This window comes from Podarcis melisellensis (genome assembly GCF_964234715.1).
Source record: "Podarcis melisellensis genome assembly, chromosome: 7".
NCBI classification, from domain to species: domain Eukaryota; kingdom Metazoa; phylum Chordata; class Lepidosauria; order Squamata; family Lacertidae; genus Podarcis; species Podarcis melisellensis.
The window spans coordinates 86,569,669-86,587,819 of record NC_138539.1 but is presented as its reverse complement, the minus strand read 5'-3'; the positions used below and the strand labels follow the sequence as shown (position 1 = coordinate 86,587,819).

The 18,151-nt window shown below is 41.8% G+C and overlaps 3 pseudogenes across 3 annotated transcripts; all 3 read left to right on the top strand.

Moving 5' to 3' along the window:
• The first annotated feature begins 1,714 nt into the window (after positions 1-1,714).
• On the top strand, positions 1,715-4,761 carry LOC309373504 (protocadherin gamma-B5 pseudogene; annotated as a pseudogene). The gene has a single exon. The product of its transcript is annotated as a protocadherin gamma-B5 pseudogene (transcript).
• A 2,386-nt stretch (positions 4,762-7,147) lies between these two features.
• Positions 7,148-9,466, top strand: LOC309374825 (protocadherin gamma-B5 pseudogene; annotated as a pseudogene). The gene has a single exon. The product of its transcript is annotated as a protocadherin gamma-B5 pseudogene (transcript).
• Positions 9,467-13,478: 4,012 nt separating this feature from the next.
• Positions 13,479-16,246, top strand: LOC309373503 (protocadherin gamma-B5 pseudogene; annotated as a pseudogene). The gene has a single exon. The product of its transcript is annotated as a protocadherin gamma-B5 pseudogene (transcript).
• The last annotated feature ends 1,905 nt before the right edge of the window (positions 16,247-18,151 follow it).

The following is an 18,151-nucleotide window of genomic DNA, read 5'->3' as shown; positions in this document are numbered from 1 at the left end:
CACTGCCTGCGTTATGTATTTCTGCCTCATGATATAGACAATAATAACGATACTTACCGTGTATATAATATTTTTAAGTTTCAAAGGGCATTGCATATAATGGGTCAGATTCAGAATTAGGTATCCTTGGACCAAGTTAGTCAAGCAAGACTAATTTAAGTAAAATTTATTTAAGTGGGGCTACTCTAAGTATGATGAAGACTGGATTTGACACATTATCTTATAATTCTTATATACCATAATTTGGGCTGCAGGCTGCTATCCGCAAGCCTTGGGAGCCCGGCGGGAACTCCTGCCGCGCTCCGAAGGCTTGCGGATAGCTTCCTGAAGCCTGGAGAGCGAGAGGAGTTGGTGCGCACCGACCCCTCTTGCTCTCCAGGCTTCAGCGAAAGCCTGCATTCGTTCCATAGGATGCACACACATTTCCCCTTCATTTTTGGAGGGGGAAAAGTGCGTCCTATACAGCAAAAAATACAGTAAGTGAGTTCCTGTCAGAGGCAAAATTCATACCATGGAATTCCTGGTTCTCAGTTTTGTTTGCTCTACCAACATGTTAGCTATGCTGCTTACATGACATGAATGCATGAATCGATGGATAACTGTATTTCTGATCATAGCATTGTGGGATATCTTAGCAGGTTCTTGAGTTACTTAAGCCTGCAATGAACCACCCCCTCCAACTCCCTGCTGGGCTCATGGCCAGAAGGCCAGATGTGAGGATGGAGGAGTGTTCTTGCCAGGGTTGGTGCTAGCTGCTGGAAGGAATTAGGGGACAGGACCATGACTGATAATTGCAGTGTGCTCAGCTACCACATGAACATAGAAAAAGAAGTTTAAAAATGGAAAGGAAAGCTCAGAACATTTGAGGTTCAGCATATAACACCCAGGGCTTATTTATGCAGTTTTGTTCCTTGATTAAATGAAGTTGCATTAAGAACGGGAGACGATATGCAGCTTCCTAAAATACTGAAAGGACCGTAGTGATTTCTGAGTAGCTTTCTGGTTCTCCTGTCCCACCCGCACTCCCGCCAGCAAAATAGGGGTCTCCATATTGTTTGCATATATAGAGGGGATGACACATAACTGTGATATTGTGAAGTAGCTGGGGTATTGTGTAAGGTCAAAAGCACACACCACAAACTAAATGAAATCAGCGAAGTGTCTATCGTAACTGGACAAATGGGCAGGTGGGGAAAATGGCAAAGGTAAATACTGACACAGTACAACTGTTGAAGGAGGAAGCTACACAAACAGACCAGAAATCGTGTGGGCATAAGGTGACAAAATAGGACTTAAGATGTTGCACTATTTTCAGTGAAATTATGTAAAGATAAACACAATTTTCAGACACGTCCTTAGGCTTTCCACACACAGTCTAAGATGCCTGTAAATACCCAATACAATATTTTTCTAATCTGTTTAAAAGTCTTTTATTATAAAAAAAATTCATTCTCATACTGCAGTCTGCTATTCTGATTTTGTTTTCTAAAGAAGCAGTGTATAAATACATTAATTTGCTTGGATTAAGATTAGGGAATGGAAATAGTGCTATAAATTCATTACTGCTTTTTCTTTGCTGTAAATATTCATTTGAAGCTGATTTCTTTTAACCTATTTGAATGGTGAACAGATAACACTTTCTAACAGGGATATTCATATAACCTGTATGAGAATATTGTCTGAGTCATTACCTAAAAATGACTATGTAATGTCATGAATTAGGAGAGAAAAATCACTGGGAAAAGATTGCAGTTCTCAGTTTCAGACTCACAGTGTCACTGTTGGACAAGGCGGCAACCCAAGGGCAGCTGAAGTTCCACTGATGCTTTCTGCAGAGAGATCTCTTTGTCCCAAACTGCACATCGGGAATACCAGCAGACGCTGCAACAAACGTTTCAGCTGGAAAACAGAAAACACTGCAGCATATACAAATTAATCCAAAGGATCCAGTTCTTTTTTTACTGGGCAAAAAAATCTCCTGTCTTGGTGGAAATCTGAAATCCTGTGCTCATCAAAGAGAAGAGGAAAATGAAGATGAGAGGAATCCTTCATGGAGAGAGCTTTCAAACACCAGGAAGGCATATTACCCTTCTGATATTTTCATCTTTGCTTTGTGCAGCAGTTTTGGAAGAGGTTCATTATTCCATCCCTGAGGAGATGGCAAAGGGGTCTTTGGTGGGAAATCTTGCCAAGGATCTGGGACTGAATGCCAGAGACCTGAAGAGCAGAAACCTGCATATCATTTCTGAAGGTAAAAAGCCATATTTCACTATCAATGCTGAAAATGGAAACCTGTATGTGAATGAGAGGATAGATCGTGAGGGAATGTGTAGAGAGAGCACACACTGCATTATTGATTTTGAAGCGATGATTGAAAAGCCATTGAATGTTTTCCATGTAAGTGTAGCAATTCAGGACATTAATGATAATGCCCCACAATTCCTAGAATCCAATATTAGACTAGAAGTAATTGAATCCACATTGCCGGGTGCCAGATTTCATATTGGGAAAGCTGAAGATCCTGATATTGGGATTAATTCTCTCCAGAATTACCAGTTAAGCCTAAATCAGTTCTTTATATTAGAAATTAAGCATAGTCTGGATGGCCATAAATATGCAGAATTGGTGCTGCAGAAACCTTTGGATCGGGAAAGCGAGCACTCCCTTCAGTTAATCCTTACAGCCCTGGATGGGGGTGAACCAAGAAAAACTGGGACTGCCCAGATATGGATTAACGTCACAGATGCCAATGACAACCCACCAGTCTTCACTCAAGAGGTTTATACAGTTAGCCTGAGGGAAAATTCCCCTCTGGGGTCCTCCATACTCCAAGTGAAAGCCTCTGATAGAGATGAAGGTTCAAATAGTCAGATCAGTTACACATTCAGTAAAGTCCCAGAAAAAGTCTATGAGAAATTTAGACTAGATCCACAAAGTGGAACAATTACAATTAAGGAGACCCTTGACTTTGAGGAAAAAGAAAAATACACTATGACAGTTGAAGCAAGAGATGAAGGAGGTTTAGTGGCTCACTGTAATGTTGAAATCAAGATTATAGATGAGAATGACAATGCTCCAGAGATCATTCTGGCCTCCTTATCTAGTCCAGTTTTTGAAGACTCTGCTTCTGGAACACTAATTGCTCTCATCAATGTAAAGGATAAAGATTCTGGAGAAAATGGAAAAATTACATGCCATCTACAAGGTAATGTACCATTTCAAATAGTGTCAACTTCAAAGAACTACTATAAAATCCTCACAGACAGTCCTTTGGACAGAGAAAAAGCCTCAGGATACAACATCACAATCACAGCCACCGACAAAGGTAGTCCCCCTCTCTCCTCCAACAAAACCATCTCCCTGCAGATTTCAGATATCAATGACAACCCCCCTGCCTTTGAAAAATCAACCTACAGTGTCTTTGTGCCTGAAAACAATCCCTCAGGTGCCTCCATTTTTGCCATCAAAGCCTCAGACCCGGATCTGGACCGCAACTCACGTATCACTTACTCCATCCTCAACAGCAACATGGAGGAGCTGCCTCTCTCCTCTTACGTCTCCATCAACTCTGAGACGGGAACTATCTATGCACAGCGCTCCTTTGACTATGAGCAATTCAGGGAGTTTAAGATCCAAGTGAAGGCCCAAGATGGCGGCTCTCCCTCTCTCAGCAACAACGCCACCGTGTGGGTGTACATTTTGGATCAGAACGATAACAGCCCTCACGTTCTGTATCCTGTCCCGGGTGTTGAGGGCTCTGCCTTGTTTGAGATGGTTCCTCATTCAGCAGAGCCAGGCTACCTAGTGACCAAAGTGGTGGCTGTGGACGCTGACTCTGGGCACAATGCCTGGCTCTCCTACCAAGTGCTTCAGGCCACGGAGCCAGCCCTCTTCACCATTGGGACCCACACGGGAGAGATCAGGACGTCACGAGCCCTTCTGGAGAAAGATGCTGTGAAACAGAAGCTGGTCATCCTGGTGAAGGACAATGGGAAGGCTCCACTCTCAGCTACTGTGGTCCTCAACCTCGTGGTTGCCGAGAACTTCCAAGAGGCACTTCCAGAAATGACTAGGCAATCCAGTGACACAGAGCATCATTCTGACCTCCAGTTTTACTTGGTGCTGGCTTTGGCATTGATCTCATTTTTGTTCCTCCTGACGGTGATATTGGTCATTGTCATGAAACTTCGACAATCAGGAAATCCCAAATTATTCCAATGCTTCGAACCTAATACTTTTCCTAAGGCGCAGGTCATATTTCCACCAAACTATGAAGAAGGAACTTTACCTTATTCCTACCAACTCTGCCTATCGTCAGAGATGAGGAAAGAGCAGATCTCTTTCGCGAAACCCCATATCCAGGTGTCAGAAAACTTGCTATGCAATGATAGCTCTCAGGTGGTTCTTGTGGATGGCAACTGTGGGGATGCCAGTGCCAAAGAGGAGGTTGGTGAGCAGGTAAGCTTTGCTTTCAGAAACAGCATTGCTCCTTATAAGAATAAAACTAATATTTTTATTTCATTTTACTATATAAAGGGGTCAGGAAAATGAAATTACAGTGTTAGCAGCCGTTGTTCTGATTGTGAAGAACTTTCCCTACACATAGCTTTTAAGTTGCAATGGTAGACGTAGCATAAATTCTGAATCATACAATAATGGCAGAGTGAGTCTTCATCTCTGGAATTAAAGGAAATGTAAGCATGCATACACTGAGTGTCCAATCTTCCTGTGGGGTATTAGCATGTCACCATAAATATATAGTTATTTATACATCCCTCATCAATTAAAAGTAAGGATGTGTACTTTTTCACTCACAAAAAGCACAGTTTATTTGCCCTGTTATGATCAACTTAAATGCATAGTTAAGCTATGGAATTCCTTGTTGACAACTCATTGCAACAACAGATCATTGAAAATGGATATGGCAGCAAACAATTAGTGTGAATCTCAAGGAACAGTTGTATAAGTTTGTTTTTTGATGGTATATGACACTGCTGTGGCTTCATCACATTTTAGTTGTTGTTTAGTTGTTTAGTTGTGTCTGACTCGTCATGACCCCATGGACCAGAGCACGCCAGGCACTCCTGTCTTCCACTGCCTCCCACAGTTTGGTCAAATTTATAGTACACCAAATAAGATGCATTGATGGTCACCTACTTGGGTGGTTTTAAGGGGGGATTAGAAAAAAATGATTGTCATGTTGTCTATATTATGTCTAGTAGCAGACACCTCTGACTGTGGACCAAGGGCAGAGCTTTTGAGGGGCATCTGGTTGGCCACAGTGGGAGAAAGGATGCTGGACTCAGTAGAGCTCTGGCCTGATCCAGCAGGGCTCTTCTTACGTTTTTATGAAATAGAATTGTGTGCAGTGTTTCTGTGTGATAGACTAGCAGATGAAAAACTAGAAGCATGTTGAAAATTAGGCAGCACACTAGTTGTGATCACTTGGAAATGTCAATTCTGTTCAATGGGGGTCCAGTTTCAAGGGGATATATGGCAGGCAAAAATATTTGAATAGCATGCACATCTGTAGATTGGGTTTATGGTCCTGTAGGCTGTTCTATGGAGCAATAAGAGGAGCTATTACCTTTAATGCGTACAAACTGAAAGTAAATTACTTTAGTTATTTTCTAATAAAACCTCTATCATATACTCTTTCAATTAGACACAATAGATTTCTTCTAACACCTCTTGTCTCTTCACTGTTCTCAGTTCCCAAAACTTCATGATGCTATTATCATAATATGAAATCATGTGTAAAGTGCCAACAAACATTTTATCCTGTTGGATCATGCCTAGCTTCCGTCAAGGTGTTCCGTTGTGCCAAAAGCGGTTTAATCATGCTGGCCACATGACCTGGAAAGCTGTCTGTGGACCAATGCTGACTCCCTCGGCCTGAAAGAGAGATGAGCGTCGCCACCCCATAGTCGCCTTTGACTGAACGTAGCTATCCGGGGGTCCTTTACCTTTTTTTACTCATGGTAGAGCAACTACAGCCATTGGTCCTGCACTTGTTCTGGGTTCCTGCTTTGATCACAGGGGAGCAACTGCTACGCAAGGACATTTGTGTGGCACCAGCAGGGGGGCAGAGTCTGATGTAGAACCAATACCAGCGAACACACCTTTATCACCTAGTGCTGTCTAGACAGAAGCTACAAGTGTTGCATCTTATCTTATCCTCAACAGACAGAGAGAGAACTCTTGGAATAGTAAGTTACTCTTGGAATTCCTACCCAACATTGAGAAGAACTTGTGCTGTGTTCCATAAATGTTGATGAACAGACATCCAACAACATAGAAGAGATAAAACAGAATAATTTCAGTAGGGTGTTTATATTAATTCTATTTAAGAAAAACATACATTAGACTTACAGCTCTTGTGCTACTACAGCATAACTATTATCGTAATACATTAATTTTAAGAAAATGTTTTAATATGTAACTGGATATTTATATATTAATAATAATGTTTCCATATTTCCAATAAAAAATGAAGCTGTGCATAACCTTCATGTAATTGCAGTATTAGATACGACCCCAATTTTCACAGTACTGTACTGAAAAGCCACGAACATAAATGAGGGTAGCTGTACACTAAGAAAGAACACCAAGGAAAAGCCTTCTCAAATGCTCCACTCAGTGAGCAGAAAGGAAGGTACAGTATGTGCTGGAGAAATATCTGCTTTTATTCACTTCTGCCTATTTTCATAGAACAAAATGCAGTTCCTTGAGTGGTCCTCTAAGTGTCAGTGTTGGCCAGTATGAGAGCCAGAGAGAGGATAGAGATCCATTGATGCTTCCTAGACTGCAGTAACTCCCATCACTGTTGTTCAGATCAGACCAACTGAAGAGCACAGAGACAGGGAACTCTTGCAGAGAAGGAAAAATCTCTTTTGCTTTGCACAAATATAAGAATAAGGCAGTTTATTCTTCCTCAGTGATAACCCATGTTTCCTTCTTCACTATGAGAGCTTAAGCATAAGAAACTGAGAAAAGGAAGCAGCCTGTTTTTGAGAGAACCAGCCAGATGGAGAGAAGGCACACAGGGAATGGCAGGGCACTCACAAGGCAAGTACTGCTTCTCTCTCTATTGTCTTTTACCTGTTGGGCTGCATCAGAGCAGATTCATTATTCAACCCCTGAGGAGATGGCAAAGGGTTCCGTTGTGGGGAACCTTGCCAAGGACTTGGGACTGAGCACCAAAGAACTAAAACATCGCAATCTGCACACTGTGTCTGTGGCTAAAATGCAGCATTTCAGTATCAATGCAGAGAATGGAAACCTCTGTGTAAATGACAGGATTGATAGGGAGGGGATATGTGGCAAAAATCCAAATTGCTTTGTTAATTTTGAAGTTGTAGTAGAAAACCCTTTGAATATTTTTCATGTACTAGTAGAAATCCAGGATGTTAATGATAATGCACCCCAATTCCTCAATGGCAACATCAACTTGGAGACAGGAGAACAAACCTTGCCTGGGGCCCGCTTTCTCCTTGGGAGAGCGGAAGATCCTGACATTGGGATGAACTCTCTCCAGGATTACCAGCTGAGCTCCAATCAGTATTTCTCTTTGGAAGTTAGAGAAAGGAAAGATGGAAATAAATATGCAGAACTGGTGCTACAGAACCCTCTTGATCGAGAACGTGAACAGACCCTTCACTTGGTTCTTACCGCTATGGATGGGGGTGAGCCTAGGAAAACTGGGACAGCACAGATACGGATTAATGTTACAGATGCCAATGACAACCCACCTGTTTTCACTCAAGAGGTATACAAGCTCAGCTTATCTGAAAATGTTCCTGTTGGGTCACTTGTGCTCCAGGTTGCAGCCTCTGATGAGGATGAAGGTACAAATGCCCAAATCAGGTATCATTTTAGCAACATACCGGCCACTGCTGAACAGAAATTCAGGCTGGATCCCCTCAGTGGTAGAATCACTCTTCTGGAGCAACTGGATTTTGAGGACGATGATGAATATACTATGACAGTTGCTGCAAAAGATGGAGGTGGATTGGTGACACATTCTAACATTGAGATAAGGGTTCATGATGAGAATGATAATGCCCCGGATGTGACATTAGCCTCCATGTTCAGTCCTGTTCCTGAAGATTCTCTGCCAGGAACAATCATTGCACTGATCAATGTGAATGACAGAGATAGTGGAGATAATGGGAAGGTTACTTGCTACTTAAACGATGATTTACCCTTCAAAGTTCTTCCCTCATCTAACAATTACTTCAAGCTCCAGACCGACAGTCCTTTGGACAGAGAAATAGCTCCTGCATATAATATTACAATCACAGCCACTGACAAAGGAACTCCGCCTCTTTCCACACACAAAACAATCTCTCTACAGATCTCAGATATCAATGATAATGCCCCTTCCTTTCAGAAGCCATCCTACAACTTCTACGTGCCAGAAAACAATCCTTCAGGTGCCTCCATTTTCACCATCAAAGCTTCTGATCCCGACGTGGACCAGAACTCACGGATCACATACTCCATGCTCAACAGCAACATCGAGGAGCTTCCCATCTCCTCCTATATCTCCATTAATTCTGAGACCGGCACCATCTATGCCCAGAGATCCTTTGACTATGAACAATTCAGAGAGTTTCGGGTGCAAGTGAAAGCCCAAGATGGGGGTTCTCCCCCTCTCAGCAGCAATGTGACCGTCAGGGTGTTTGTTCTTGACAGGAATGATAACAGCCCTCGTATCCTGTCCCCCTCACAAGAAGCCAAGGGCTCAGCCTTGTTTGAGATGGTGCCTCGTTCGGCCGAGGCAGATTATCTTGTCACCAAGGTGGTGGCCGTGGATGCAGATTCTGGACACAACGCCTGGCTCTCCTACCACCTGACTCAGGCCACTGAGCCGGCACTCTTCACGGTTGGTTCTCATACTGGAGAGATCAGGACCGCCAGGCCCTTTGTGGAGAGAGACGCTGTGAAACAGAGACTGGTCATTATGGTGAAGGATAACGGGCAGCCGTCTCTCTCGGCCACCATGACTCTGAACCTGGTGTTTGCTGAGAACTTTCAGGAGGCCCTTCCGGAAATGAAGAGCCAAGCCAACAGCTCGGAGTATCAATCTGACCTGCAGTTCTACTTGGTGCTGGCCTTAGCTGTGATCTCCTTCTTGTTCCTCTTGACTGTGATTCTGGCCGTTACAATGAAGCTCCGTCAATCAGGGCATCCCAGGTTCCTACAGTGCTTTGGTCCTGTTCCCCATTCCAAGAATGGTGCCATCTTCCCACCCAACTTTGAAGATGGGACTTTGCCCTATTCCTACCAGCTGTGTCTTTCTTCTGAGACCAGGAAGAACGAGTTTGCCTTCCTGACACCCAATGTTCAGATGGTAGACAATATTCTTAGCAGTGAGAAACCTGCTGTGCCTTTTACGGGCAATGTAAGGAACAATTTTGATTCTGCAGTACATAATGGAGAACAGGTAAGGTTTGTTTTCTGAAATTAAATGCCATTATCCATCATTCTTTGACATTAGTGACATTGTCACAGTGCTTTTTATCCAGGTGATGTGACTGCCTTTTTGTTTTTCATCATATAAATGAATAGTTTCGCTCTTACATCATTTGGCTTTCATAAATGAGTCCTTTTCACTCCATGGAGAAGCTACACATTGCAGCTTCGAGCCATGCCCTTGAAACCATCTGGTAGAACTTATCTTGTTGTCATTTGAACAACTAGTATTTTGAGGAGCTGACCAACTACTTTCAATAAATTAAATAAAGTGAGGGAAAGAACTTTGTTTTTCACATTACTCGGCTTTGGGGGGCTACTGTGCAGCAATTTCCGCTGTAGAATCAAAGGAGGGTACCTTGCTATATAGCAGAAAATACTATCACTGTTATTAGTATTACTAGCAATTTTTTTAAGCAATAGATTTGAAAGACATACACTTTTGAGAGGTGCTTTACTTCCTTCTCCATAAAATCAAATTAATTATAAATTTGTTCATTTATACTGTGTGAATTTTCAATTTAATGAACTGCAGCTTCCATGAACTTCAGTAAATTGTTTGAATCTAGGTTATGAGTGTTAATTATGCTGTTTATTTAATTTCACTTAGAAATTATACAATGAATTGCTGCCTACAATTCACATTAAATATCATTGTGTAAAGTATTTATACATAGTTCAGATCCAGAGCTTTCCTGTTTCGTTCAATGAAGAGGAAACTTCCAGAAACATCAGATTGAATTGCCTTATCAAACTAATGACGTCTACATTAGTTTAGTCCACACATTTTACTTATTTTAATACTGGAATTCAGTATTAAAATTCAGAGTGTGGAGAATTAAAGCCTAGCTACATCTAGATACCAGTATTCCATTTAAATAGTCCACAATGCACAGGTTCTATGTAGCTTAGAAACCTAAGGAACCTAGAGTGGGCGCAACATGGCATAAAGGGGTGCTTAGCCTCATAGCGTCCTTACCACCTTGGGTGGATCTGGAAAGGAGAACTAATTATCTCATACCTAAGATTTACCAGCTCCTGGTGTTTAAATGTCCTCCTCTACACAAAATTGAGTGAAGAGCAAATACCAGTTTCAGTACTGATCCCAATCTTAGGTCCAGAGTTGGGTCACCAATTAAATGTGACTAGCAAGGAAGGCCTTCAACTTGGTAGAAATCAGATCAGACTTGTAAATAAATGAGATTGTGGTCCGTGGTCAAGTCCATTCACCATATCTCTGCATACTGGAATTTGTGGGTGGGAAAACATAAACCAGTCTTGTTTTGTTTTCTGTAAAGTGGGGTTCAATAAAGGCATGTGTGTTCCTGCATGAGTGATGTAAAAAAAGTCAAGTCAATACTGATTGACTGACTGACTGACTGACTGACTGACTGGCCTTCTAGAGTAGATTGTGGATATTTCCAGCCCCCATATTCCTTTAAGTGAAACCACATTGCATTAAAGCTCTTTCTAAACAACTGTCTAAAAGACAGGCAGGCAGGCAGACAATGTGGGATATTTTGTTAAAGACATGCATTGTGCATTTATTTATTTTTAAAATTTATTTAAAACAAAAATAAAACAACTACATACAGCCAGAGAGTTATCTTCAAATACTCCACAGAGCTTTGCTAAAGTGTATATTCTAAAATTATTTCAATCTCAACAGAAACAAAATGGTACGTAATAACCTCCATCTCTTTGACTGTTGTCCACAACTACAAACATATATTGTATCAGCAGCAGTGCTGGTCTGCAGGGATTATACAAAGGCAAGAAGGAAGGAGGAAAAATAAAATAAAATATGTGCTTCATGCACACCAAACTGTGCTGTAGGCCAAGGCACCGTTCTGCCACAGGCCTCATTGTTTGTATAATCTATAAAGTCATCCACGACTGCAAAAAAGTTATCATATTTCCCCTGGCCTCTTGCTGTCTTCAATTTCCATGTCAGTTTTTCAATAATGCTACCTGCCAGATTGCACTGCATGCCTCATGATTTAGACAATAATAATGATAGTTATATGATATTTTTAAGTTTCAAAGGGCATTGCATATAATGGGTCAGATTCAGAATTAGTTATCCTTGGACCAAGTTAGTCAAGCAAGACTAATTTAAGTCAAATTTATTTAAGTGGGGCTACTCTAATTATGAAGCGGGAGGCGGGTGGCGCTGTGAGTTAAACCACGGAGCCTAGGACTTGCCGATCAGAAGGTCGGCGGTTCGAATCCCCGGAACGGGGTGAGCTCCTGTTGCTCGGTCCCAGCTCTTGCCCACCTATCAGTTTGAAAGAACGTCAAAGTGCAAATAGATAAATAGATACCACTCCGGCGGGAAGGTAAACGGCATCTCCATGTGCTGCTCTGGTTCACCAGAAGCAGCTTAGTCATGCTGGCCACATGACTCGGAAGCTGTACACCGGCTCCGTCAGCCAATCAAGTGAGATAAGCGCCGCAACCCCAGAGTCAGCTACGACGGGACCTAATGGTCAGGGGTCCCTTTACCTTTACCTTTCTCTAAGTATGATGAAGTCTGGATTTGACACATTATCTTATAATTCTTATATAAGTGAGTTCCTGTCAGAGGCAAAATTCATACCATGGAATTCCTGGTTCACAGTTTTGTTATTTACATGAGACCAGCTCAATATACACGAAGCATGTTGAATTCTTGAACTGCAACATGTTAGCTATGCTGCTTACATGACATGAATGCATGAATAGATGGATAACTGTATTTCTGATCATAGCATTGTGGGATATCTTAGCAGGTTCTTGAGTTACTTAAGCCTGCAATGAACCACCCCCTCCAACTCCCTGCTGGGCTCATGGCCAGAAGGCCAGATGTGAGGATGGAGGAGTGTTCTTGCCAGGGTTGGTGCTAGCTGCTGGAAGGAATTAGGGGACAGGACCATGACTGATAATTGCAGTGTGCTCAGCTACCACATGAACATAGAAAAAGAAGTTTAAAAATGGAAAGGAAAGCTCAGAACATTTGAGGTTCAGCATATAACACCCAGGGCTTATTTATGCAGTTTTGTTCCTTGATTAAATGAAGTTGCATTGACAGCTGGAGACCACATGTAACTTCCTAAAATACTGAAAGGACTGTTGAGATTTCTGAGTAGCTTTCTGGTTGTCTTGTCGCCCCCCGCCCCCCGGCAAAATAGGGATCTCCATATTGTTTGCATATGTAGAGAGGATGAACCATAACTGTGATATTGTGAAGTAGCTGGGGTGTTGTGTAAGGTCAAAAGCACACACCACAAACTAAATGAAATCAGCAAAGTGTCTATCGTAACTGGACAAATGGGCAGGTGGGGAAAATGGCAAAGGTAAATACTGACACAGTACAACTGTTGAAGGAGGAAGCTACACAAACAGACCAGAAATCGTGTGGGCATAAGGTGACAAAATAGGACTTGAGATGTGGCACTATTTTCAGTGAAATTATGTAAAGATAAACACAATTTTCAGACGCGTCCTTAGGCTTTCCACACATCGTCTAAGATGCCTGTAAATACCTAATACGATATTTTTCTAATTTTATAAATAACAATATCATTCTCATACTGCAGTCTGCTATTCTGATTTTTTTCTAAAGAAATAGTGGAAATAGTTCTATAAATTCATTACTGCTTTTTCTTTGCTGTAAATATTCATTTGAGGCTGATTTCTTTTAACCTATTTGAATGGTGAACAGATAACACTTTCTAACAGGGATATTCATATAACCTGTATGAGAATATTGTCTGAGTCATTACTTTAAAATACTACTCTGTCATGTCATGAATTAGGGAAGAAAAATCACTGGGAAAAGATTGCAGTTCTCTGCTTCAGACTCACAGTGTCACTGTTGGACAAGGCGGCAACCCAAGGGCAGCTGAAGTTCCACTGATGCTTTCTGCAGAGAGATCTCTTTGTCCCAAACTGCACATTGGGAATACCAGCAGACGCTAGAAAAAAAAACATTTCAGCTGAAAAAGGAAAAAGAAAACACTGCAGCATATACAAATTAAGTCAAAGGATCCAGTTCTTTTTTTACTGGGGAAAATCTCCTGTCTTTGTGGAAATCTGGAATCCTGTGCTCATCAAAGAGAAGAGGAAAATGAAGATGAGAGGAATCCTTCATGGAGAGAGCTTTCAAACACCAGGAAGGCATATTACCCTTCTGATATTTTCATCTTTGTTCTGTAGAGCAGTTTTGGAAGAGGTTCACTATTCCATCCCTGAGGAGATGGCAAAGGGGTCTTTGGTGGGAAATCTTGCCAAGGATCTGGGACTAAATGCCAGAGAACTGAAGAGCAGAAACCTGCATATCCTTTCTGAAGGTAAAAAGCCATATTTCACTATCAATGCTGAAAATGGAAACCTGTATGTGAATGAGAGGATAGATCGTGAGGGAATGTGTAGAGAGAGCACACACTGCATTATTGATTTTGAAGCTGTGGTGGAAAAGCCATTGAATGTTTTCCATGTAAGTGTAGCAATTCAGGACATTAATGATAATGCCCCACAATTCTTAGAAGCCAATATTAGACTTGAAATAATTGAATCCACATTGCCGGGTGCCAGATTTCCCCTTGGGAAAGCTGAAGATCCTGATATTGGGATTAATTCTCTCCAGAATTACCAGTTAAGCCTAAATCAGTTCTTTATATTAGAAATTAAACACAGTCTGGACGGCCATAAATATGCAGAATTGGTGCTGCAGAAACCTTTGGATCGGGAAAGCGAGCACTCCCTTCAGTTAATCCTTACAGCCCTGGATGGGGGTGAACCAAGAAAAACTGGGACTGCCCAGATATGGATTAATGTCACAGATGCCAATGACAACCCACCAGTCTTCACTCAAGAGGTTTATACAGTTAGCCTGAGGGAAAATTCCCCTCTGGGGTCCTCCATACTCCAAGTACAAGCCTCTGATAGAGATGAAGGTTCAAATAGTCGGATCAGTTACACATTCAGTAAAGTCCCAGAAAAAATCTATGAGAAATTTAGACTAGATCCACAAAGTGGAACAATTGCAATTAAGGAGACCCTTGACTTTGAGGAAACAGAAAAATACACTATGACAGTTGAAGCAAGAGATGGAGGAGGATTAGTGGCTCACTCTAATGTTGATATAAAGATTATAGATGAGAATGACAATGCTCCAGAGATCATCGTGGCCTCCTTATCCACCCCAGTATCAGAAAACTCTGTTTCTGGAACAATAATTGCTCTCATCAATGTAAAGGATAGAGATTCTGGAGAAAATGGAAAAATTACATGCCATCTACAAGGTAATGTACCATTTCAAATAGCATCAATATCTAAGAACAACTACAAAATCCACACAGACAGTCCATTGGACAGAGAAAAAGCCTCAGGATACAACATCACAATCACGGCCACCGACAAAGGTAGCCCCCCTCTCTCCTCCAACAAAACCATCTCCCTGCAGATTTCAGATATCAATGACAACCCCCCTGCCTTTGAAAAATCAACCTACAGTGTCTTTGTGCCAGAAAACAATCCCTCAGGTGCCTCCATTTTCTCCATCAAAGCCTCAGACCCGGATCTGGACCGCAACTCACGTATCACTTACTCCATCCTCAACAGCAACATGGAGGAGCTGCCTCTCTCCTCTTATGTCTCCATCAACTCTGAGACGGGAACTATCTATGCACAGCGCTCCTTTGACTATGAGCAATTCAGGGAGTTTCAGATCCAAGTGAAGGCCCAAGATGGCGGCTCTCCCTCTCTCAGCAACAACGCCACCGTGTGGGTGTACATTTTGGATCAGAACGATAACAGCCCTCGCATTCTGTATCCTGTCCCGGGTGTTGAGGGCTCTGCCTTGTTTGAGATGGTTCCTCACTCAGCAGAGCCAGGCTACCTAGTGACCAAAGTGGTGGCTGTGGACGCTGACTCTGGACACAATGCCTGGCTCTCCTACCAAGTGCTTCAGGCCACAGAGCCGGCCCTCTTCACCATTGGGACCCACACGGGAGAGATCAGGACGTCACGAGCCCTTCTGGAGAAAGATGCTGTGAAACAGAAGCTGGTCATCCTGGTGAAGGACAATGGGAAGGCTCCACTCTCAGCTACTGTGGTCCTCAACCTTGTGGTTGCCGAGAACTTCCAAGAGGCACTTCCAGAAATGACTAGGCAATCCAGTGACACAGAGCATCATTCTGACCTCCAGTTTTACTTGGTGCTGGCTTTGGCATTGATCTCATTTTTATTCCTCCTGACGGTGATATTCGTCATTGTCATGAAACTTCGACAATCAGGAAATCCCAAATTATTCCAATGCTTCGAACCTAATACTTTTCCTAAGGCGCAGGTCATATTTCCACCAAACTATGAAGAAGGAACTTTACCTTATTCCTACCAACTCTGCCTATCGTCAGAGATGAGGAAAGAGCAGATCTCTTTCCCGAAACCCCATATCCAGGTGTCAGAAAACTTGCTATGCAATGATAGCTCTCAGGTGGTTCTTGTGGATGGCAACTGTGGGGATGCCAGTGCCAAAGAGGAGGTTGGTGAGCAGGTAAGCTTTGCTTTCAGAAACAGCATTGCTCCTTATAAGAATAAAACTAATATTTTTATTTCATTTTACTATATAAAGGGGTCAGGAAAATGAAATTACAGTGTTAGCAGCCGTTGTTCTGATTGTGAAGAACTTTCCCTACACATAGCTTTTAAGTTGCAATGGTAGACGTAGCATAAATTCTGAATCATACAATAATGGCAGAGTGAGTCTTCATCTCTGGAATTAAAGGAAATGTAAGCATGCATACACTGAGTGTCCAATCTTCCTGTGGGGTATTAGTATGTCACCATAAATATATAGTTATTTATACATCCCTCATCAATTAAAAATAAGGATGTGTACTTTTTCACTCACAAAAAGCACAGTTTATTTGCCCTGTTATGATCAACTTAAATGCATAGTTAAACTATGGAATTCCTTGTTGACAACTCATTGCAACAACAGATCATTGAAAATGGATATGGCAGCAAACAATTAGTGTGAATCTCAAGGAACACTTGTATAAGTTTGTTTTTTGATGGTATATGACACTGCTGTGGCTTCATCACATTTTAGTTGTTGTTTAGTTGTTTAGTTGTGTCTGACTCGTCATGACCCCATGGACCAGAGCACGCCAGGCACTCCTGTCTTCCACTGCCTCCCACAGTTTGGTCAAATTTATAGTACAGCAAATAAGATGCATTGATGGTCACCTACTTGGGTGGTTTTAAGGGGGGATTAGAAAAAAATGATTGTCATGTTGGCTATATTATGTCTAGTACCAGACACCTCTGACTGTGGACCAAGGGCAGAGCTTTTGAGGGGCATCTGGTTGGCCACAGTGGGAGAAAGGATGCTGGACTCAGTAGAGCTCTGGCCTGATCCAGCAGGGCTCTTCTTATGTTTTTATGAATAGAATTGTGTGCAGTGTTTCTGTGTGATAGACTAGCAGATGAAAAACTAGAAGCATGTTGAAAATTAGGCAGCACTCTGGTTGTGATCACTTGGAAATGTCAGTTCTGTTCAATGGGGTTCCAGTTTCAAGGGGATATATGGCAGGCAAAAATATTTGAATAGCATACACATCTGTAGATTGGGTTTATGGTCCTGTAGGCTGTTCTATGGAGCAATAAGAGGAGCTATTACCTTTAATGCGTACAAACTGAAAGTAAATTACTTTAGTTATTTTTTAATAAGACTTCTATCATATACTCTTTCAATTAGACACTATTGATTTCTTCTAACACCTCTTGTATCTCCACTGTTCTCAGTTCCCAAACTTCATGATGCTATTATCATAATATGAAATCATGTGTAAAGTGTCTAACAAACATTTTATTCTGTTGGATCATGCCTAGCTTCCGTCAAGGTGTTCCGTTGTGCCAAAAGCTGTTTAGTCATTCTGGCCACATGACCTGGAAAGCTGTCTGTGGACCAATGCTGACTCCCTCGGCCTGAAAGAGAGATGAGCGTCGCCACCCCATAGTCGCCTTTGACTGAACTTAACTATTCAGGGGTCCTTTACCTTTTTTTACTCATGGTAGAGCAACTACAGCCATTGGTCCTGCACTTGTGCTGGGTTCCTGCTTTGATCACAGGGGAGCAACTGCTAAGCAAGGACATTTGTGTGGCACCAGCAGGGGGGCAGAGTCTGATGTAGAACCAATACCAGCGAACACACCTTTATCACCTAGTGCTGTCTAGACAGAAGCTACACGTGTTGCATCTTATCTTATACGCAACAGACAGAGAACTCTTGGAATAGTAAGTAACTGAATTCCTACCCAACACTGAGAAGAACTTGTATTATGTTCCATAAATGTTGATAGACATCCAACAACATAGAAAAGATAAAAAAGAGAATAATTTCAGCAGGGTGTTTATATTCTATTTAAGCAACAGCAACAAAAATACATTAGACCTACAGCTCTTGTGCTACTATAGCATAACTATTATCGTAATACATTAATTTTAAGATAAAGTTTTACTCTATAACTGGATATTTTTATATTAATAATAATGTTTGCATATTTCCAATAAAAAATGAAGATGTGCATAACCTTAATGTAATTGCAGTATTAGATACAACCCCAATTTTCACAGTACTGAAAAGCCACGAACATAAATGAGGGTAGCTGTACACTAAGAAAGAAC